The 19,185-nt window shown below is 36.3% G+C and overlaps 1 pseudogene; it reads right to left on the reverse strand.

Annotated features, from left to right (window-relative positions):
• Positions 1–8,598: 8,598 nt before the first annotated feature.
• Positions 8,599–9,494, reverse strand: LOC147345789 (olfactory receptor 4P4-like; annotated as a pseudogene).
• Positions 9,495–19,185: the final 9,691 nt, after the last annotated feature.

Genomic DNA, 19,185 nt, shown 5'->3' on the forward strand with positions numbered 1-19,185 from the left:
GATCTGATGTTCAAGAAAGTTATCTGAAATGACAAAACCAATGAAACGAATCATTGATGAGAAAATGGAAACCTAATATCTACTTAAAATGGCACCAATGCCTTTTAAAGACAAGTTATTTTGAGACCCACTGAAATCATTTTCATTTAATATGAGTCTTTTGAACATCTAGTACTAATATTCTTCTATGAGCTAAGAATACAGTGATAAATTAGACAAAGTTCCAGTTTTTATATAATTTAAATTATTTTGTGAGGAAGCAAGGAATTATATTTGTCAAGAATTTTTAAAAAAAAGAGATAATCTTAATAGTGTTAAGTAGGGTGACGTATAATGTGCCAATTTAGGATGTAAAATAGAGGTAACTATAGAATTTGCTTGATTAAGTGGTTTCTAATGAAATTACAAAATTGATGTAGGGTGTGTGGGTGGGTTTTGCAGTGCTGGCACAGAGTCAATGTTAAATAAATATCAATTAAATAAAAATCTGGAAAGTGAACAATGTGCTATAATTTTGAAGGAATAATACAGTAAATAATCATCCTTTAGTCAGGTAATTCATGATAAAACTGAAGAACAAATCATTTTTATGAGTGGACTCATAATCCTTTTTGACTTTTAAGTTAGTTAAGTTGCTCAGTTGTGTCTGACTCTTGGTGACCCCGTGGACTGTAGCTCACCAGGCTCCTCCGTCCATGGGATTCTCCAGGCAAGAATACTGGAGTGGGTTGCCATTTCCTTCTCCAGGGGATCTTCCTGACTCAGGGATCAAACCCAGGTCTTCAGCATTGCAGGCAGATGCTTTAACCTCTGAGCCACCGGGGAAGCCCTTTTGACTTTTAAGAGGAAATAATTCCTTCATGTGAAATACTCCATGAAACTTTCATATTTCTTAAACTTTATTTGAAGCATCTCTAGGTTAATATATTTACAACTCTGCTTTTCCTATTTGTCTACATTTCTCTTGCAAGATTATTTCCTCTTTCAAAATAAATTAACATTCAGAAGTTATTTGAGTTACATCTTATCAGACTGTAATTATAGTTGCCTAGTTTGGAAATAATATACTGAGAAATGGGCTCCTCTAATTCCAAAATAGTTCCCCCAAACACAATACAATAAACAAGATGTAGCACTTCTTCCCTTAATTTCTTAGAGAATTCACCCACACAATCTGCCTGACTATATAGAGGAATCTCTTTGGTTCTCTAAAATAGAAGCAGTTATACCTGTATTCATGTAATCATCTGGTAAATACACTATGTAAGTAGGCAAAATAGCTAGTTTTTTCCTCCCACTTTGTTGCTTAATTGTTCATTCCCTAGGATCCCAGGCTCCCATTCATAAAATAAAAGTGATTAGATAATCTCTGAAGATCTCCCCAGATTCCAATAATGTGTGACTTCTGATTCTCCATTAATTTGGGGAAGACATCTGTTTACCTCTCTCCTGCCTTCCCTTCTCTGCTTGATACATTGAAACTATAAAAAGTAACAAGTACAGTGTCAATTTCATTACAATTCGTATGCCTCAGTTTACTTCTCTGTAAAATCAAGGTAAAGATAATATCTCTTTATATGCTGATTTTTTGAATAATTAGTTTCTAAATATGAAATTTCTTAAAGCAATATCTGGAAAGCACTATATATTTAATAGTTATTGGCCATCCTCAACAATTACTAAAGGCTTCCGTGGTAGCTTTGATGGTAAAAATCTGCTTGCCATGAAGGAGACCAGGGTTCAGTCCCTGGGTTGGGAAGATCTCCTGGAGAAGGGAATGGCTACACACTTCAATAAATATTTTTGCCTGGTGAATTCCATGGACAGAGGAGCCTGGTAGGCTATAGTCCACGGGGTCACAAAGAGTCAGATACAACTGAGCAAATAACACACACATGATTACTAACTATAAGATCAAGGCCCCAGAGAAAATGTGAGTACACCACCTCAGGAACTGTACCTTGTACTATCCTTCCCTGAACAAGATAGGAAATATTATTAATATCAGAAACTTCAGAGATAAGAGTTGTGTTCAGACACAGCTCTGATACTCAAATGCAAGAGTCTTCACCTCCTTAAATACTTTTTCCTTCTTCCTTAAAATAAGCATGCAGTGCCTAATTTACAGGATTACTGTGGAATGTAAATAAGCTTACATATACAGAACTTGATGCTCAAAAACATGTTAGTTTCCCCTCCTTCCTCTTGGAACCCCCATAGTGTTATAAATTTAGGAGGTCCTCACACTATTTGAGTGGTAGTAGAGTCTAGTAATTAAGGTTATGAGTTCTGGACCTACATAGAATGAGATACTGGCTCCAAAATTCACTTGGAGCATAATCACAGGTAAAATATATAACCTCAGCTTCTTCATCTATAAAATGAATAATACTGTAATTAACTCTGGGATCTGCTGTGAAGATATGATGAGTTCACTTATATAACAGCTTAAGACAGAAACTGGTATATATTAAGATAAAACATTTAGTAAATATTCATTGTCATTGACATTATATTTGTCCTATCAATGGGTACACTGTATTATTCTTACTTTTTATTTTGAATTGCTTACTTAAAATATGTAATATTGTAACATGGGATAAATATGGATAAGACATAGCAGAGTTTCCCTGCCGTAAACAATCTGCTCTTTCTTACCTGAAGGCTGGGGTTGCTCACTGTGGGGAAACATCCTGTCATTAAGCCAAATCGTTCTCTTTGGTCTGGGTTGAGCTGACTTTCCACATTTCTGAAGATAAATGTACTGCTTATTTCAGCCAGTTAACACTTTTGTTTTCTTTCTTTTGAATTAATTAACCTTATTGATGGACAGGTGCTGCGATTCATGGCGTCCTAGAGTCGGACACGACTGAGTGACTGAACTGGACTGAGCGACTGAAATGAACTGAACTGAACTGAACTGATCTGAATTAGACAGATATTTATGTTCCCCTTTGATAATTTTTCTTCATCTCAACTAAGGAAAAAGAAACCTACCACTTAAATACTATCCATTCAAATAGCTTCTTTGAAAATTTCATCATATATTTTTGCTTCTGCATAATCTTAGAAGCATACTGGTGTTTTGATTTTAATTTTTTTAAATATATCTTCAGTTCCTTCACTGCAATACTGTCCACTTATCTGCTGGGCCAGTGCATTCTTCTTCATATTAAACTTTTTTCCATAATGGAATCCAAAGAGCTAATAATATGATTAAATTTTTGAAATATGAAAAGACAAATAAATCTAGCAATATTTTGAGAGCTGCTGAGAGACATGGCACTGATAATTTTAAGAGCTCATGTACAAATCACAAGTCATGATAGTTGAAGCCAGGTTTTCCCAAATAGTAAAAATAGCATTTTAAAGTTTCTGGAATTTTTCAAAGGTTAGTTAGAAGGCTTAGATCATAAATACAATCAGAATGATTCAAATATTCATTTTAAGGAAAATCACTATTATAATTACAAACTGGATTTAACTTACCAGCTGCTTAACTCATCAGACAGATTTCTTATAAGATGAGGCTTCATACCTAAGATAAAGTCAGAATTTAAAAAACTGGAATTTCCATGCAGTAATCCATATCTAATTGCATAAAATCTTACAAGAGAACTTGTGAGTTCCACTGCTACAGATATGTTTGGTAAATTGAACTAATTTTGAGGCTTTTTTTAACATGCAGTTTTTCCACTTCTAAAAAATAAATATGTGTCTCTCTGATATTTTGCCTTTGTCTCTATAGAAAAGTGACATATATACATATACACGTATCAGTTCAGTTCAGTCGCTCTGTAGTGTCTGACTCTGCGACCCCATGAATCGCAGCACGCCAGGCTTCCCTGTCCATCACCAACTCCCGGAGTTCACTCAGACTCACGTCCATCGAGTCAGTGATGCCATCCAGCCATCTCATCCTCTGTCGTCCCCTTCTCCTCCTGCCCCCAATCCCTCCCAGCATCAGAGTCTTTTCCAATGAGTCAACTCTTCGCATGAGGTGGCCAAAGTACTGGAGTTTCAGCTTTAACATCATTCCTTCCAAAGAAATCCCAGGGCTGATCTCCTTCAGAATGGACTGGTTGGATCTCCTTGCAGTCCAAGGGACTCTTCAAGAGTCTTCTCCAACACCACAGTTCAAAAGCATCAATTCTTCGGTGCTCAGCCTTCTTCACAGTCCAACTCTCACATCCATACATGACTACAGGAAAAACCATAGCCTTGACTAGACGGACCTTTGTTGGCAAAGTAATGTCTCTGCTTTTGAATATTCTGCTTGATGTTAAATTGGCATTTAAGGAGAATTCTGACAAAATGTGTAATATAGAAAAGGTCTCAATATCTCTAAAAATATAGAAATTTCCCATCAGTATACTTTGCCAAAGACGTAAATCATAGCTTCAATTTCTCAGTTTCTACCTAATAAATAAATATGCCAAAGTTCTTAATTATATTTCCCTATTGCATCAACATCCAAAGCACTGAGATCAGACATGGGACATGGAGACTATGAGGAAATGGAGTATATGATGACTATGGACATGGAGTATATAATGCTCATTTGTCAGGACGGGGCACAATCAGTTAGCTGAGGGAGACTGAAGTGAGCTGCCATGGGAAATACCGAGAGCCCTACAGCTAGAATTAAAAGTTCAGCGAGTAGACCCAGGATTTAAGACAATTCTTCCTGGGGAGGAAAAAAATAAGCTTGTTAGGGCATTATAATTTCTGGCTGATGCCTGGAAAAGACTCCTATGCTTTACTCCTTTATTCATATAAAAATATTTACTATGTCCTAATTCTAAAAGGTCTGACTTGGACAAAACTTACTATGGAGAATGCATTTGTTGTTGTTTAGTCGCTAAGATATGCCCCACTCCTTTGTAAACCCACAGAATGTAGCCTGCCAGGCTCCTCTGTCCATGGAATTTTCCAGCAAGAATATTGGAGTGGGTTTCTGCAATATGTTTCCTTCTCCAGGGGAACTTCTTGACACGGATCAAACTCACATCTCCTGCATTGGCAAGTGGGTTCTTTACCGTAGAGCCACCAGGGAAGCCCTAGAGAATGTATTTAGTGGTGAACAAAACAGCCTTTGTCCTCAGTGAGGCTGGAGACTAAGGAAAGAGATAGACAATGAAATAAACAAAAAAATAAGCAAATGTATAATTACAAATAGTATATTTTAAATAAATGAATAGGAAGTTGTGGGTCATTTCTTTTTAATCTATACAAATTTTAATCTATAGACATTTTAGTCAAGTGTAAATCTTGGACATTCTTACATTATACAGACATTTATTCCTTAGTTGCCTCTTGAATTTTACTTTATGTAATCCCATAAGACAATTGTATTTTCTCATCCATTTTTTACCTGCAAATGTAGTATTTATATTTGTTGAAAAGTTGAAATCATATGATTGAATTCTTATTTTTAAAAATTTACTTAATCTTTATTGTTTGTCTAAAAGCTTCTAAGATCTTTTCATGTACCATTGAATTTTTTAAAACAGTCAGTGGGTATCTGTGAATGGATCTATTTCTATAGTTCTTTAAAGTTTACCATTTGTAAAAGGATACATTTTAAAAGAGAATATTATTGAATTTTTATGCAAATGATGAATGGACACATGTCAAAGATTCTATTGAATTTATTATTAATATTTAATGTAGAAACCAGTAAGATGTTACCATCAGTTCAGGCAACAGTTTACCACATATTTTTCGTCAGTAAGGGGTGCTAAAATGAATTTATAAGTTGATGCAAAACTAGTCAAGTATCCAAAGGGCTATCATTACTTGCATTTCACCTGACACAATTTGAATTTCTATGGCCAGACATTGTTGACATTGATATTATTTTGTGTGAGTCAACTTCCCTATTTAGAGTTGTAAAATGTCTTAGCCAAAAATAATGAAAGATAGGTAATAACCTGAATGCAAGAACTAGTAAGGTCACTCACTAAATTACAGAGAATCTCACTGCTCTTTCTTGTTATTATATGTGCTATTAATGACTCAACTGAAGAGAGAAATATGGCTGATGCTCTTGAGAAGCTGAGAAGGGAGGAGATCACAGTGCAAAAGTGAAGGAGTTAATCATAATTCCCTAGTTAATGATTAATATTAACAATGAAGTGTTTGCTTGCTTATCTTATCAAACTATAGTTTATTTACAATGTTGTATTGGTTTGGGGTATATAGTCATGTGATTCAGTTCATATATTTGTGTGTTCATATGTATGTATATTTTCCATCTCAGATTACTTTTCATTATAGGTTATTATAAGATATTGAGTATAGTTTCCTGTGCTATACAATAGATCATTGTTGTTTATCTATTTTATATTTGGTAGTCTGTATCTGTTAATCCCAAACTCCCAATTTATCCCTCCCCTCCCCCTTTTTCTTTTGGTAACCATAAGTTTGTTTTCTGTGTCTGTGAGTCTTTTTCTGTTTTGTAAATAAGTCCATCTGTGTAATTTTTTTTACAAACCACATATTAGTGACTATATATGTTTGTTTTTCTCTGTCTGACTTACTTTACTTAGTAAGATAATTTTTTTTATAAACCACATATTAGTGATTATATATGTTTGTTTTTCTCTGTCTGACTTACTTTACTTAGTAAGATAATTTATTGGTCCATCCATGTTGCTGCAGACTCCAAGTATTTTAATAATCCACATTCACAACTTTTGTTCCAAGAATAAGAGTAAAACAGAAACATTTGTGTTAATTTTTGAAGTTTTATTTGTCAATAATACAAGTCTGGTTGGTTGGAGGATAGGGCTTCTGATGCAGAGGGAAACTTTGAGGGTTGGCTGGTCTTATTAAAGACCCTGCTTATTTCACACCAGAAAGTGATCTTTCACTTTCCTGCTCTGTTATGTTCTCTGACATGTATACTGTGCATGCCCTATCCAGGAGTTTTCAGAGAGCTGTCAAGAAGTAGGTTTAAAACAACAACAAGCAAATATGTTAGGATCTTTCTATAAGAATTTCTAGCACATAATATTTTTAGGTTTATTTGTTGGGCATTTTCAACTGAGTCATAGGACTATGCTATTTTTCTTTTTTATATTATGAACCCATCTTAAGAATCCTCAACATTGACAACTCATTTTTATCTAACCTGGCTCTCTCTACAACTTGAAAATAAATTCTCATGCAAGTACATCATATCCACAAAGCTTTGAGATTTTTTTGAGAGTTTTGAGATTCTACCCATTCCTAATCAGTTATCTAGTGGCCTGATCTTGCTCCTAGTCATTTCCGACATTGGGCAAAGGTGCTCCAGGATGACTTTAAATTCCTACTGGAAAAACTGCTATTAACTTGAACAGTGCCAAAGATGTGATCATTGACTTTGAGTGATATTCTCCACTTGCCCACTCTAAGAAAAGATTAATTTCACCAGTAATAGGTGCCCATTGCACACTGTGCTGTGCTTAGTCACTCAGTCATGTCCTACTCTTTGTGACCCCCTGGACTGTAGCCTGCCAGGTACCTCTTTCCATGGGGATTCTCCAGGCAAGAATACTATAACAGATTGTCATGAGCTCCTCCAAGAGATCTTCCCACCCAGGGATTGAACCCAGATCCACCACATTGCAGGTGGATTCTTTACTGTCTGAGCCACCAGGGAAGCCTAGTAATAGGAGCATGACATTAATATGAGCCCCATTCTCACACCCTCACTGTTGCAAAGGGAAGTTATTATCAGAAGGGTTACATTTCTGATGCATAACAGGAGACTGGGCAATAAAATAGCTCATATGTGTTGAGCACTTACTGTGTGACCAAGCAGTGTTTCAGTCCTGCACATATCCTCACTAGACTGTGTGCTGGGCTATTATTATCACTTGATGGATGGTTTGTTGAGCATATGTCCCAGTCCTCATAGTTAGTAAGCAATTCTGGGTCCAGAACACATGCCCGTAACAAATATACACTATCAGGTGCTAGAATTAGCCAGAGTTGCAGTTCGTGTTTACACGGACAGAGTTGAGAGAGACAGTTCCTTTGAACAAAAGAAAAGAGATTGATGTGGGACTTAGGTAAGAGTACTGGTGTTGGACATATGAGAAGCTCCAGATCACCTTTGGCTACAAAATTATCAGAGTAGAAAGCTATATTTTTAAGAAATATAGTTGCAGGTCCAAAATTTGGTCTTTTAGAATATTCTTTAAATGATGCAAGTAAAATGTTGGAATTATCTTCTAAATCATTGCTACCTGGGATTGGCTTTATTGACTAAAGTCACATATAAGAATGGGCTGTATAGGTTCTCAGTGTTGATTTGTATTACAAGATGCTTTTGATAGTCTACTGCTAAATATCTAAATTGATTACACAGCCAAAAGATCAGAGGGGAAGAGGAGATATAAATAAGAAAACAAGAAAACTAGAAAAGAGCACAGCAGAGTCTGGACAAATCCAGGGAGTTGTAAGCTTTTGCTCGTACTTAAATCTATATATTGCTAAAACAAAATGAAACAAAAAAGCATATAAGGCAAGCGTTATACATTTTAAAGTCTTCATTGTAGAAAATCCATATATTCATCCAAGTTCAGCAGTGAAAATCAGAGGTATATTTTAGTTCATTTCCTTTCTTACTGTGATATGGCACCAGAATTTCTTTATGTCATTCTTCATCTCCAAGTTTCTCAGTGTGTAGATTAGAGGATTGAGCATGGGAGCAATGATAGTATAAAAAAGAGCAAACACTTTGTCTTCTGGTAAAGTAGTTGCTGGTCGAATGTAAATGAAGAATAAAGGAGCAAAAAAGAGGACCACCACAGTGTTGTGGGAACTGCAGGTGGAGAGAGCTTTGTGGCGATTCTCTACAGAGTAGGACCTGACAGTGGACAAGATCACAGCTAGGAGACCAACAAGACCACAGAAGTCACCAGGCCCGAGTTGGCAATGACAGGGAGACCAATTCTGGTGGTGTCAGTGCAGGCCAGTTTCAGCAAAGGATACACATGGGCCACAGTAGGGTAAAAAGACGGCAGGAGAAACTGACCGAAGGAACGCAGGAACCCCCCAGCGCAGCAAGCAGCGATCATGGGAACGCAATTCTGTCTGGTCATGATCAGAGTGTAGAGCAGAGGTTTGCAGATGGCCACATAGCGGTCATAGGCCATCCCTGTGAGGATGAAGACCTCAATCCCCCCAAAGAAGTGCATGGTGAAGAGCTGTGTCATGCAGCCATGGTAGGAAATGATCTTCTTTGCTGCCAGCAAGTCAGCGATCAACCTGGGGGTCACAGTGGAGGTGTAACAAAGGTCTGCGAGGGAGAGGTGACTCAGAAAGAAATACATGGGCTGCTTCACAAATTGACTGGAGGCGATAGAAATCATGACAAGTAGGTTTCCGATCAGAATTGCAACGTAACAAAGTAAGAATAGTAAAAACCAGAGAATTTCAATTTCCTTTTTCTGAGAAAGTCCTAAGAGAATAAATTCTGTGGTGTTATTCCTATTTTCCATGACTCAGAGCAGTTTGTAGCCACTTGAAATTAAATAGTTATCAATCTTTACAAATATGTAAATACAATGATGTATATTATTCCTTGTCATGGGCATTTTAAAATGGAAAGCATTCAAAACTTGAAGAAAAAGATTTGATTTTTATTTTGAAAGGCTTTCCTTGCATTCTTTTTGTCCCTCTCTGGAAAATATTAATTCCTGATAAACAACTTTGACACCTGATTTAAAAACTAACCCTGTAGAATGCAGCATATTTATGCAACCATTCTATTAGCATGTATTATCAAACATAACTGGATAATATGCCCTGGTTGAATTCAAGAAATGGTACTGTAGAAAAAAATCAGTCATCCCTTTCCTATTCTCACTATTTGTTATTGAGAAAATAGACACAGAAATGAAACCTTGAGAGAAAATAAAAAAGCACTTATATGTGGATAATGTTGTATGTGAGAAATTTCCTTCTATCTATCCTAGGTGGAAATGTGATAAATAGAAAAAATCAACCAATTTGGAATCATGAGGTATATCAGTTCAGTTCAGTTCAGTCGCTCAGTCGTGTCTGACTCTTTGCGACCCCATGAACCATAGCACGCCAGGCCTCCCTGTCCATCACCAACTCCCGGAGTTCACTCAGACTCATGTCCATCGAGTCAGTGATGCCATCCAGCCATCTCATCCTCTGTCCTCCCCTTCTCCTCCTGCCCCCAATCCCTCCCAGCATCAGAGTCTTTTCCAATGAGTCAACTCTTCGCATGAGGTGGCCAAAGTACTATATACATGGCCCAAATCAGCTATATATCTGTTGTACCTAATTTACAAATATTATTAATTTACAAATGTGCTTAATTTGCAGATAGAATATTATATTTTATAGTCAAACAAAAGGATAACAAGCAAAGTATAATTACCTCTATTTTTTCAAAAGGTATCACTGCAAACTATAAAAATATTTGTTTTTTACATTCAGTAAGGCATTTGAGGTTAATAGTAGGTTTCACTTGAATTTTAGTCTCATACAGTGTCTTACTCACTTGCATAAATTGGATTCTTTCTAAGAGATGTACTCAAGCTGTTCAACTCTTCCTAATAATCAGTCATCCTGAAAACGTTTGCTTCTTTCTGTTCCTATATCACATGTCTTAGTATCTCAGGCTGGCTTTTCTCTCTTCCATTCTTGTTATTTTTACCTCCTCCTCCTTCTAGTCACTGCTGTAAAGTAATGTAAAACCAGCTCTAATAATATGCTCATAACTATTATGCCTTTGAACAAACCAATACCTTTCTCCTGGCAGAAGTTCAAGAAGCATAGACTAGGAAGAACTACTGAGAATTAATCATTCCACTAAATCACACCAAAATTCTCTACTTCAACTATATAAAACACAAGGCCTTAGTATTTAAAATATTTTATTTCATTTACTCCAAACTTCAGAACCAATATATTCACAATTTATTTTCAAATCTGTAATGCTCCTCTCCTTATTTTTCATTTTCAGTGAAATTGCCATTCAAATCTGTGTACATAAAGTAGGGTTTGGAAGAGAAAAACTGCAAATCTATCTAGTGTATGAGAGTCAACATCAGTGGCCACAAAATGACATTTAAGTATGTAACAACTGAATAGTGAAGAGAGGATATTTGTAGTGGTCAAATAAACAACCTCATTCAACTAACAATTACATTTTAGGCTTTTAAAATAATTCCCAATAATTTAAAAGAATGCAGGGCTCTATTCTAACTTCTCCCCTAAATTATATTCTTCTGATTTGGTGGGAAACACTGTAGGTTATATATTCAATCACAGATTATTCTTTATTTAATACTTGACTTACTGCATGAATTGATCAATTAACTTATATCTTCTCAGCATCTTTTCCCTTACTATTTGTCTAAAATCCTACCTCTGAGATTCTTTATCAGATAGCAGGTCAAATCATATTTGAAAAAGACAACGTAAATGCCATTTTGGTAAGTGCATTTGCAGACTAAAAGTGGAAAATCAATGAAATGATTATGAATTACCAAGAAAATAAACAAAAGCTTTTAAAATGCAGATTCTTTTGTCTTACCAATAGTTGAATATTTCAGATAAATTGAAAATTATTTTAAAAATTTTAATCTTGAAAATGCACTCAGTCTAGGCCATTAGAAAGACAGGGAATATGTGAAAAATACCTACAAATTAATTTGCATTTTAAAATATAAAAACTGTTTAATGCATGACTCAAAACCATAATCTATATTCCTGAACAACTTGAAAGCATTTTACCTATTTTCAGGTATTTCTATGGAAAATAAGAAAGCGTGCCTCATATGTCTATAAGCGTCATTTTCATGTTTTAAAAAATTAATAATTATATCAACAGAAGGTATTCTTTAAAATACTGGACTATTTGGAAAATGAAGCAAAATATTGTCTCCTTCATCTCATCTCTTGTACTATTTTCTAACTTGTTGGCACGAGTATACCACATCCCTTTTTTGTATTTCAGTTTAGGCATCAATAAGCAATGGGAGTTAAACTATATGTTTAAGGATCTCTGCTGGACCCTAACTCCTTGTCCATGGTTCTGACGTAAATTTTGAGGAGTCAATAGCTGGATGTTGATGACTTATTTTCCAAACAAATCAGAATAAATTTACAACTCCCCTCCAGGTTACTGTCTCTCATTTCCTTTAAGATTAACTGATCCAGTCTCAGAAAGAAACACAACTCCTCCAGCTTTCCTTTTCTTTGGATCCTTTATAGCCTGATATTTTAAATTCTCTTTATCCAATCCAGGTATATAGAAGGCTCCATCATCTATAGTTCAAACTTAAGTATTTTTCTCTGGAATCCCTAATGATTCCCTGAAGTAGTGAACCTGGACTAGCAGTTTCAAACCAATCTTTGCTCAGTACTATCACAGTGTATTAAACTCTGTGAAATCTACTACTTCCAGGTAGATTTCACTAACTGCAGCCCACCATGCTATGGTTACTCAAATATTCTAAGTCTTGTGGTTCTTAGAACTATCTACCTTGCTTCTTATTTTTTTTTTCTAATAATTACCAGATACTGTTAAGTGCTTTAGCTTATCTCTCTAAAACAATCTTATCTTGGTGAGAGTTAGGGCCAGTGCCTCATTTTCTCCCTAACCTGGACATAATGAAAAACAAAACCAAACAAAATTTATGCCATTCAAATCTATGTTGAACAGTGAATGTTTGACTTTGGAACAGATTATATAAACTTTCTGAGCCATCTTACTTGTTTAATCTCTAAAGAAAAGAAAATAAAACTCATCTCTTTTGGATGAAGGTTCGTCTAGTCAAGGCTATGGTTTTTCCAGTGGTCATGTATGGATGTGAGAGTTGGACTGTGAAGAAGGCTGAGCACCGAAGAATTGATGCTTCTGAACTGTGGTTTTGGAGAAGACTCTTGAGAGTCCCTTGGACTGCAAGGAGATCCAACCAGTCCATTCTGAAGGCGATCAGCCCTGGGATTTCTTTGGAAGGAATGATGCTAAAGCTGAAACTCCAGTACTTTGGCCACCTCATGCGAAGAGTTGACTCATTGGAAAAGACTCTGATGCTGGGAGGGATTGGGGGCAGGAGGAGAAGGGGACGACAGAGGATGAGATGGCTGAATGGCATCACTGACTCGATGGACGTGAGTCTGAGTGAACTCCGGGAGTTGATGATGCACAGGGAGGCCTGGCGTGCTGAGACTCATGGGGTCGCAAAGAGTCAGACACAACTGAGCGACTAATCTGATCTGATCTGATCTTGGATGTGGAAAAAGTTATTAACCAGTTATCAATTACTATGTGTCAAGAATTGTGCTAGGTGAAAAAAAGACTAAAATCATCCAGGAGGCTTTATTGAAATTCTCATTTAGTAAGTTAGTTATCTAGTTCTCCCATAATAAGATTGTGACTGGATAATGACAAATTATGAAGGATTTGATGAATTAGATTATACAATACATTCCTCATTTAATCAATTATATGGCACTGTGTCTCATCATGAATTAAATTATTAATTCTGTTGGCTTTCCCATTGTATCCTCACTCTATACTTTGATTATTTTAAGTATTCAGTATGCATTTGTCAAATAAATAAATTTTATTTCAATATTTGATAGAATGAAATGAAAATTCATTTTAATTACATGTCATTATCATTATAATTATTTTGTCATGTATTTAAGAGACATAAAAACACAGAATGCTTATAATAAAATTTACTTCAGAATGATAAAGACTCAGAAAGATCATCTTAGAATTGCTCTCTAATTTTTCCTAGTATTTTATTAGAAAAAATCATTTGAAGGTCACATAAATCCATCCCTGTAACCTTCCCCCACTTCTCACTCCCTTGGCTTACTGTGGAGACTAGACCTTTAAGAGTAGTCTTATATATTAAAACTCAGTCACTTGCCCTAAAATCCTGGTTGTCTCCAACCTGGGTGGTCTCCAAACTGTACAGAACTAAATCTTACCATGCACTATTAGCCACTCTTTCATTTATTCTGAATATTTATCCAGATCATCTTCATTAACCTCCTCTTTTAATAGACAGCCCTGTCTTGGCCAACTTGTAATAGAATAAGTGGTGTTTTTAAATACAGGAGTGAGAAATTCAAGCTACAAATATGGCACATTCAGGCAATTAATAGAAAGTAAGTGCAGAGTGATTTAACATACTTTGTACTTCTTGAGTTTTTCCTTAACAGATTTTCTGTATCCTTTACTGGAATTTAAGTCACAGACTTTCTGCTTTACTAGCTTCCCTTTAACATTCCCCAAGTTATGAAAAAATGTTTATCACTGTCATTTTTATTACTTTATGCAATTGACATAGGAAGGGTAAGTTATCACACATGAGTTGTACAAAAAATGTGTAGCCATGAAAGAGATGCTCTGTGTTACCAGGTAGATAGAGCAATAGTTTCAAATGTTGACTGTATGAAAATGTGGTTAAAGTTTTCTAACAAACATTAGCCAAGGGGCAAATGATCATTAAATTATATTTAAATAATAAATTCTAAAATCATATTGATCTGATTAATTGTGGATTGATTAAAGAAAAGTTAATTCATGTCCAACTCACTTGGCTTAAATCTCAGGTACATGTAATATTTCACAGTACCATCATGTAAATTAACCAGTAAATTCTATGACTATGAAGTAATATGTCTCATTATACAAATAATTCTCTAGAAATCTGAAAATAAAAGTTACCTGCTCTCTAAGGTAAGGTGTCCAGCTTTTTTCTTAAGCAAATTCAAAAGGCTTTTCCCAGTTTTATTTTAATGTTTAAGAGAACAAAATGGTGCCATCTTTTATGTTGGCAACTATTCTTTATTTCTCTTTAAATAACACTTTTATTATATTCTATGGTGAACATTAAAACAAAGACAGCATAAGGTTCCTATCTGATTTCTAAGCAACTTTACCAGGGAGATATTTAACTTGCAGACATTTATTGCAGTATCTCTGTGAGTTTGGAAATTCCCTTTGGGATAATGTGACGAAAGTGAAGCTGAACTTTTCTGAACATTATTCAAAGACCTAAAAATAATTATATCAACCAAATCATATTTTCCCTATGTGTATATGGAAACTAAGTACAACTTTCCTTGGGGGCTATTGTGAGAAAACTCAGATGACCTGGAAAGAAAGCTCATAATACGCACACCTCAGAAAGAAGAGGCAAAGAGAAGGAAACTCTTTCTTTGTTGCAGGTAAAAGGAAAACATTGATGCTGCCTCAATTCAGTTTGTGGAGCGTGCTGGCTATTCCAGCATGCATCTCCTGTAGTCTACCAATAATAAAACCACTTTGAAAAGTTACCACAATCTGTTGTCCATTCTTCCTCAATGTCTTTCACTGTTGATTTTTCTGTCCACAGTTTACCCAAATAGCTCCCTTATATACCTCATCCCTGTAATGGAAGGTAACACCAAGTCTTTTTGTGGTTACTTATGTTTTTCTTATTTCTCAGTAACATTTGGAGACAATATTTTATCTTCTCTGACAGCATTTTATTCAAGCTCCAGACCATATTCCTCAAATGTTCACATTTTTTAAAAATGGCACTTGTAACAACTTTAAGTGCACAACTCAGTGGCATTGCTTATATTTACAATATTGTGTAATTGCTATATATTTCCAAAACATTTTCATCACTCCAAACAGAAACTTCACACCCATTAAGTAATAACTCCTCATCCTCCTTTCCCTCTGCCACTGATATCCTTTAATATACTCTGCCTCTGTGAATCTTCTTCTATTTCATGTAAGGGAAATCATGCAATGTTTGTTTCTCCTATCTTTTTTTTTTTAATTACTTAGTTACCTTGGCTGTATCAGGTCTCAGCTGTGGCACAGGGATATCTCATTGCACAGCCTGGGCTCTTCACTGCAGTGGGGGGTGTCAGTTGCTCCTCCACAGGTGGGATCTTAGTTTCCAAAAAGGGATTGAATCTGTGTTCTCTCTGTTGCAAGGTGGATTCTTAACCACTGAACCACCAAGGAAGTCCCCTATCCCTTTTTTTCTACATTGCAATTTAATCTTGATTTCTCACAAAATTCTTTTTTTTTTTTTTTTACAATCTCTTTCTTGAGTCCAACCAACTCTTTTTTGGCATAATCTCTTTTTTCTATTCATGTTTTATTTTATATTTATGATATATTTTTAATATTTCCAAATAATATTTAAGGAGATTTTCATGCAAAGATGGGCTCGATAAAGGACAGAAATGGTATGGACCTAACAGAAGCAGCAGATATTAAGAAGAGGTGGCAAGAATACACAGAAGAACTGTACAAAAAAGATCTTCACGACCCAGATAATCACGATGGTATGATCACTGACCTAGAGCCAGACATCCTGGAATGTGAATTCAAGTGGGCCTTAGAAAGCATCACCACAAACAAAGCTAGTGGAGGTGATGGAATTCCAGTTGAGCTGTTTCAAATCCTGAAAGATGATGCTGTGAAAGTGCTGCACTCAATATGCCAGCAAATTTGGAAAACTCAGCAGTGGCCACAGGACTGGAAAAGGTCAGTTTTCATTCCAATCCCAAAGAAAGGCAGTGCCAGAGAATGCTCAAACTACCACACAATTGCACTCAATTCACACGTTAGTAAAGTAATGCTCAAAATTCTCCAAACCAGGCTTCAGCAATACGTAAACCGTGAACTTCCTGATGTTCAAGCTGGTTTTAGAAAAGGCAGAGGAACCAGAGATCAAATTGCGAACATCCGCTGGATCATGGAAAAAGCAAGAGAGCTCCAGAAAAACATCTATTTCTGCTTTATTGACTATGCCAAAGCCTTTGACTGTGTGCATCACAATAAACTGTGGAAAATTCTGAAAGAGATGGGAATACCAGAACACCTGACCTGCCTCTTGAGAAACCTATGCAGGTCAGGAGGCAACAGTTAGAACTGGACATGGAACAACAGACTGGTTCCAAATAGAAAAAGGAGTACGTCAAGGCTGTATATTGTCACCCTGCTTATTTAACTTCTATGCAGAGTACATCATGAGAAACGCTGGACTGGAAGAAACACAAGCTGGAATCAAGATTGCCGGGAGAAATATCAATAACCTCAGATATGCAGATGACACCAGCCTTTTGGCAGAAAGTGAAGAGGAACTAAAAAGCCTCTTGACGAAAGTGAAAGAGGAGAGTGAAAAAGTTGGCTTAAATCTCAACATTCAGAAAACGAAGATCATGGCATCTGGCCCCATCACTTCATGGGAAATAGATGGGGAAACAGTGGAAACAATGTCAGACTCTAATTTTGGGGGCTCCAATATCACTGCAGATGGTGACTGCAGCCATGAAATTAAAAGACGCTTACTCCTTGGAAGGAAAGTTATGACCAACCTAGATAGCATATTGAAAAACAGAGACATTACTTTGCCAACAAAGGTCCGTCTAGTCATTCCAGTTGTCATGTATGGATGTGAGAGTTGGACTGTGAAGAAAGCTGAGCACCAAAGAATTGATGTTTTTGAACTGTGATGGTGGAGAAGACTCTTTAGAGTCCCTTGGACTGCAAGGGGATCCAACCAGTCCATCCTAAAGGAGGTCAGTCCTGGGTGTTCATCAGAAGGATGATGCAAAGCTGAAACTCCAATACTTTGGCCACCTCATGCGAAGAGTTGACTCATTGGAAAAGACTCTGATGCTGAGAGGGATTGGGGGCAGGAGGAGAAGGGGATGACAGAGGATGAGATGGCTGGATGGCATCACCGACTCGATGGACATGAGTTTGAGTGAACTCTGGGACTTGGTGATGGACAGGGAGGCCTGGCATGTTGCAATTCATGGGGTCTCAAAGAGTCGAATACGACTGAGTGACTGAACTGAACTGAATAAATGATAATTTTATTATTAAAATCGTTGTCTTTTACTTATGGGCTAAGACATAGTCAATTTTTAAAACTTCTTAAGAAAGATTGGAAAAAATTCTATTCCTTATTAGTAGATTTCTGTGATATAATGTAATTGTGTCATTTGGGATTATAACAGAAACACAATCACATATATATATATATCATATATTGTTTTTAGTTTGAATTTAGAGTCTTTTTATTTCTCCTCTCATCTCTTATAGTTTATGGCTTATTAATATTTTTTTTGTCATTGAATTATATATATATGTTAATAACATTATAACTTCATTATGCATTCTTGTTTTTGTAATATATTAATAGTATTTTCTTCTTTAAGGATTTTGATATTTATACTAATATTGCACATATTATTAACCATGTTTTCGTGTATTTACTTCTTATAAAATTAATTGAGATGAAGTGTTAACACTCTTCATTACCTAAACTATGTGATTATGTATCACTCACAGTTCAAAAACGAAAATTGGAAAAACAAAGATAAAAATCAAAGGTGAATTGCTGCTTGAATGTGATCTAGTAAATTGCCATCTTTGAACACTGGTTTCCTTATTCCTGAAAGAGACATGAAATTACTAACGGACCAAAAAACAAACAAACAACAACAAAAACCTAAAAACAGAATTATTTTTTATTCTATGGACTTAAACCTAGAAAATAAGTGGCTTCCCTGGTGGCTCAGATAATAAATAATTCACCTGTAATGTAGGAGACCCAGGTTCAATCCCTAGGTCAGGAAGATCCCCTGGAGGAGGAATTGGCTACCGACTCCAATACTCTTGCCTGGAGAATCCCATGGACAGAGGAGCCTGGTGGGCTACAGTCCATCGGGTCACAAGAGTCGGACATGACTGAGCGGCCACTCACACACAAACCTGGAAGACAACGTCTCAGTTAGTTCAGAGAAACTGCTCTGAAAAGGGAAGGGAGGAGTCAGAATGTATATGCATTTGCAACAAAAACCAGGTAGTCAGACCATCAGAAGATTATCGGAAATTAAAACCAGAATGCTCACGTTAATGAATGTAGGGCTTTTCTGCGCCTGGGGAGCGGGAACAGTCTGGGCTCCTTGAAATCATCCCTTTGAGCTGCACCTTGACTACTTAGGGCCAGTGCCCTGCTCTTTTCTATCCTGTGTTCCCTCAGGGTGCAGCTCTGTTCCAGAGTTCCTCAGGGCTCAGCAGCCTGAGCGGGAGGTGGGGGTGCAGGAGCCGTGCTCATGGCTTGGTGGCCTCAGCATCCTCTGTCGGTCGACATGACAGATCACATTTTTCCT

This window comes from Bos grunniens, chromosome 24 (genome assembly GCF_055505025.1).
Source record: "Bos grunniens cultivar Pamir isolate PY7600 chromosome 24, Bosgru_T2T1.0, whole genome shotgun sequence".
Taxonomy (NCBI): domain Eukaryota; kingdom Metazoa; phylum Chordata; class Mammalia; order Artiodactyla; family Bovidae; genus Bos; species Bos grunniens.